Here is a 6,081-nt window from a genome sequence, read left to right on the forward strand (position 1 = left end):
ACTTGTGAATCAGTCCACGAATCATTCCAATTTACATTTGACTCTTCATTATTATTAGGTGAGTCAATGGGACTTGTTCTAGAGGTAGACATCTATCACATAATATCAAACGCGTTAAGAGATTAATATATCACATAATATTCACATGTTAAAAATATATAGTTTCCAACAAAATTTGTTAAGCAATCATTTTTCAAGTAAACACGGTCGAAGTCCAGACTCACTAATGCATCCTAACAAACTCGATAAGACATACTAATGCAAAATTCTAGTTCTCTAAGACCAACGCTCTGATACCAACTGAAATGTCCCGTTCTTATTGATTAAAAACGTTCCATATTAATTGATTTCGTTACGAGGTTTTGACCTCTATATGAGACGTTTTTCAAAGACTGCATTCATTTTAAAACAAACCATAACCTTCATTTCATCAATAAAGGTTTAAAAAGCTTTACGTAGATTATTAAATAATGATAATCTAAAATATCCTGTTTGCACACGACCATTACATAATGGTTTACAATACAAATATGTTACAACAAAATAAGTTTCTTGAATGTAGTTTTTACACAATATCATACAAGCATGGACTCCAAATCTCGTCCTTATTTAAGTATGCGACAGCGGAAGCTCTTAATAATCACCTGAGAATAAACATGCTTAAAACGTCAATAAAAATGTTGGTGAGTTATAGGTTTAACCTATATATATCAAATCGTAACAATAGACCACAAGATTTCATATTTCAATACACATCCCATACATAGAGATAAAAATCATTCATATGGTGAACACCTGGTAACCGACATTAACAAGATGCATATATAAGAATATCCCCATCATTCCGGGATACCCTTCGGATATGATATAAATTTCGAAGTACTAAAGCATCCGGTACTTTGGATGGGGTTTGTTAGGCCCAATAGATCTATCTTTAGGATTCGCGTCAATTAGGGTGTATGTTCCCTAATTCTTAGATTACCAGACTTAATAAAAAGGGGCATATTCGATTTCGATAATTCAACCATAGAATGTAGTTTCACGTACTTGTGTCTATTTTGTAAATCATTTATAAAACCTGCATGTATTCTCATCCCAAAAATATTAGATTTTAAAAGTGGGACTATAACTCACTTTCACAGATTTTTTACTTCGTCGAGAAGTAAGACTTGGCCACTGGTTGATTCACGAACCTATAACAATATATACATATATATCAAAGTATGTTCAAAATATATTTACAACACTTTTAATATATTTTGATGTTTTAAGTTTATTAAGTCAGCTGTCCTCGTTAGTAACCTACAACTAGTTGTCCACAGTTAGATATACAGAAATAAATCGATAAATATTATCTTGAATCAATCCACGACCCAGTGTATACGTATCTCAGTATTGATCACAACTCAAACTATACATATTTTGGAATCAACCTCAATCCTGTATAGCTAACTCCAACATTCACATATAGAGTGTCTATGGTTGTTCCGAAATATATATAGATGTGTCGACATGATAGGTCGAAACATTGTATACGTGTCTATGGTATCTCAAGATTACATAATATACAATACAAGTTGATTAAGTTATGGTTGGAATATATTTGTTACCAATTTTCACGTAGCTAAAATGAGAAAAATTATCCAATCTTGTTTTACCCATAACTTCTTCATTTTAAATCCGTTTTGAGTGAATCAAATTGCTATGGTTTCATATTGAACTCTATTTTATGAATCTAAACAGAAAAAGTATAGGTTTATAGTCGGAAAAATAAGTTACAAGTCGTTTTTGTAAAGGTAGTCATTTCAGTCGAAAGAACGACGTCTAGATGACCATTTTAGAAAACATACTTTCACTTTGAGTTTAACCATAATTTTTGGATATAGTTTCATGTTCATAATAAAAATCATTTTCTCAGAATAACAACTTTTAAATCAAAGTTTATCATAGTTTTTAATTAACTAACACAAAACAGCCCGCGGTGTTACTACGACGGCGTAAATCTGGTTTTACGGTGTTTTTCGTGTTTCCAGGTTTTAAATCATTAAGTTAGCATATCATATAGATATAGAACATGTGTTTAGTTAATTTTAAAAGTCAAGTTAGAAGGATTAACTTTTATTTGCGAACAAGTTTAGAATTAACTAAACTATGTTCTAGTGATTACGAGTTTAAACCTTCGAATAAGATAGTTTTATATATATGAATCGAATGATGTTATGAACATCATTACTACCTCAATTTTAGTAGGTAAACCTACTGGAAGTGACAAGAAATGATCTAGCTTCAAAGGATCTTGGATGGCTTGAAAGTTTTTGAAGTAGGATCATGACACAAAAACAAGTTCAAGTAAGATTTTTACTCGAATTAAGATAGTTTATAGTTATAGAAATTGAATCAAAGTTTGAATATGAATATTACCTTGAATAAGAAAGATAACCTACTGTATATAACAAATGTTTCTTGATCTTAGATGATTACTTGGAATGGATTAGAAAGCTTGGAAGTAAATTAGTAAATTTGAAGGGATTTTTGAAGTGTTCTTGAAGTGTTCTTCCTATGATGATTATAGCTTGATTCTTGAAGTGATTTTTGATGAAGATGATGATTAACTACTGGAAAAATATGTTCATAATAGTGTGTGTGTGTTGAGAGAGAATTAGAAAGAGAATTGGAAGTGAAATGGAGTGAATGATGAGTGGTAATTGGTGAGTGGTGAGTGGGGTTAAAAGGAGTTCTAGTTAGTTGAATAGCTCATGGTAGAAGTTAAAATTAATTAGTCATACATGACATAATCAAGGGTGGAATCCCATGCTAGTTCCTATTGGTATATACCCATAGTAAGTACGTTTTGAAGCTGTGTATAATACGGGTAAGAATACGACTAGAATTCTTGATGAAAGAAAAGAATGGAAAATTAACTTTAACCATTTTCGTTAAGTATGAGTGTTTTGATATATGTCTTGAAGTCTTCCAAAAGTATTTTAATACATCTAAATACACTACATGTATATACATTAACTGAGTCGTTAAGTCATCGTTAGTCGTTACATGTAAGTGTTGTTTTGAAACCTTTAAGTTAACGATCTCAATTAATGTTGTTAACCCATTGTTTATTATATCTAATGAGATGTTAAATTATTATATTATCATGATATTATGATATATTAATATATCTTAATATGATATATATATACATTTAAATGTCGTTACAACGATAATCGTTACATATATGTCTCGTTTCGAAATCCTTAAGTTAGTAGTCTTGTTTATATGTATATAACTCATTGTTAATATATTTATGGAGATACTTACTTATCATAATCTCATGTTAACCATATGTATATCCATATATATATCGTCATGTCGTTTTTACAAGTTTTAACGTTCGTGAATCGCCGGTCAACTTGGGTGGTCAATTGTCTATATGAAACATATTTCAATTAATCAAGTCTTAACAAGTTTGATTGCTTAACATGTTGGAAACATTTAATCATGTAAATATCAATCTCAATTAATATATATAAACATGGAAAAGTTCGGGTCACTACACCTAGGTGGATCGGCAAGGCTAAGGCTCAGCAGAGGCTCATCGATAATCTTGAGACACTTTTTGAAAAGGTTCTAATCCTCTTACAGATGGCAAAAGGGATGGTTTGAGGGACGGGTCAAATGGGTCGGCTTATTAGTGCCCAATTTTCTTGACTTTCTTTTTTTTTTTTTTAATAAAATTAACTCGTGTGGCAACTGGATTTCAACAACTACATTATTCTAATATAAATTCATATTTTGCATGAAATGATTTAGAAGGTTTTATTAAATAAAATGCACATTTAGTAGTTTTCGATGTGTTTGACCCATTTTGACATGTTTCCATTTTAGCTGAACTCTATTCTTTATAAATGTCATATCTACATTTGGTATGTCACATAGTATTTTAAAATGGTATTTGATATTTTGATCTTTTTTGGTTGATCACATCTCCCTAGATCGATATTTAATCGTCTTTGGTTGATCCATCATATGAAACACCAAGATTTTTATGCAAATTGAAAATTTAATCATCTTTTCTCGATCCATCAGATGAAAGAGCATGATTGTTATGCAAATCGAAACTTACCCTACAATCATCGCGATTGAAGAACGGATTCAGGTATTATCAAATACTACACAAGATGTTATTATGTAGTAGACAACGATTAAAATTTTATGAATATCACCACATTTTTGTGTTTTTGTAGACATTTTTCGTGTGAATTTGAAAAAATTCAGTATTTGATGTAATAAATCATGCCAATAATCAGCGAGACTACTAATAAACGGTTTTAATCGATTGATAGGACACGATGTCGGGACACGATTTGTACTTCAAGTTTGAGGGCATCAGGTATGTTTAATCAAATTGAGTTCTCTTTATAAACAAATTATCATGTATGTTTCTTGACTTTAATGTTAAAAAACTGTTTTTAATATTTACTTCTTATTGCGAGTCTGAATCAGGATAACAATGCATAACAATCGAATTCACTTTTGAAGTTAAACGATTTCCTTGCAGGTACGTTATTAACGACATCAGCAAACGATGTTAACTTTGGGTTTTTTTAATGTTTAATAGCATTGTAAATCGACTAAACTGGTAAATTTCAAATGTTGTTCTTTGAAGGTAAATGTAAGTTTTCGGATATTATAATCATATTACTCATCTTGATATGCATAAATGATTGATAAAACATGGTTTTTGATCTTCGTAAAAAACGGAGGTTATTTGTTTTATGTTTTTAGAAAAATTGTTAATGATTCGGTTTATAACTATATCAATTACATTTTAAAGAATGTATATTTATGATCAATAATTGATATCATCTAATATGCAGGTAAGACGATACAATTTTTTACTATCCAGGCAAAACGATACAACTTTACAGTAGGTGTAAAACTTACTTATTAGGTGAACAAATCAATAGTTTTAATTTATGCTTGATTTAGGTTTTAATATGTTGAATTCTTGCATTTGTGTCTTTTTAGGATACAATGGGACAACCAATGTTTGGGATAATAACTCAAGGTTTGTAAATTCTAATGGAGTTGATTTGTCTCATATCAGATTTGCTTAGTTATTTTATCATGTTATAGTTATTGTTTAAAGTTTGCGTCTTTTTTTTTTTGTGTATGATGATAATAATTCGTTTTCAAAAACTCTTGACCGTGACTAATCTAAGCAGGTATGCTATTGTATCTTTATCGTGAAAATTTGTGATTTTCTATTTCATTTGATTATATTGTGTGCTATTATTTATGTTATATCGTTAATGAAAGTATTAATTTATTTGAAAAGGGTAATCTTCCTCTTAAGAAGCTGCCGACTTGCTGAACAATCTGTCATTGGAATCTCAATTAAAGACATTGGAAATTCCTTATCCCGATAAGAAGGTGAATAGGAATATGTTAAATTTATTGTTTTATCCGTTTAAAATTCAGATTTTAATTGCGTACGAATGATTTCTATTTATCTTGCAGCCTTCAGGTGATTCTCTTGACACTAGGAATGTTTAGAACCAATCTTTAGATAGGTCGGGGGCCGGGGGGTACCCCTTTGATTCTGGCTTAGATGGATCCGACGGTGACTTATTTTCTCAACTATGTATACACCACTTTTTACTATCCAGGTAAGACAATACAACGATATGAAATGCCCCGTTCATATACAATATAAACGATTCACAATAGTTGATTACATTGCGAGGTAATTGACCTCTATATGATACATTTTACAAACATTGCATTCGTTTTTAAAAGACAAACTTTCTTTACATCGAAAGTTGAAGGCAAGCATACTATTTCATAATACCTCCAACTATAATTGACTTAATAATAATCTTGATGAACTCGACGACTCGAATGCAATGTCTTTTGAAATATGTCATGAATGACTCCAAGTAATATCTCTAATATGAGCAAATGCACAGCGAAAGATTTCTTTCATACCTGAGAATAAACATGATTTAAAGTGTCAACCAAAAGGTTGGTGAGTTCATAGGTTTATCATAAAACAAAAAAAATTCATCATTTTGATAGACCACA

This window comes from Rutidosis leptorrhynchoides, chromosome 4, assembly GCF_046630445.1.
Source record: "Rutidosis leptorrhynchoides isolate AG116_Rl617_1_P2 chromosome 4, CSIRO_AGI_Rlap_v1, whole genome shotgun sequence".
NCBI lineage: Eukaryota > Viridiplantae > Streptophyta > Magnoliopsida > Asterales > Asteraceae > Rutidosis > Rutidosis leptorrhynchoides.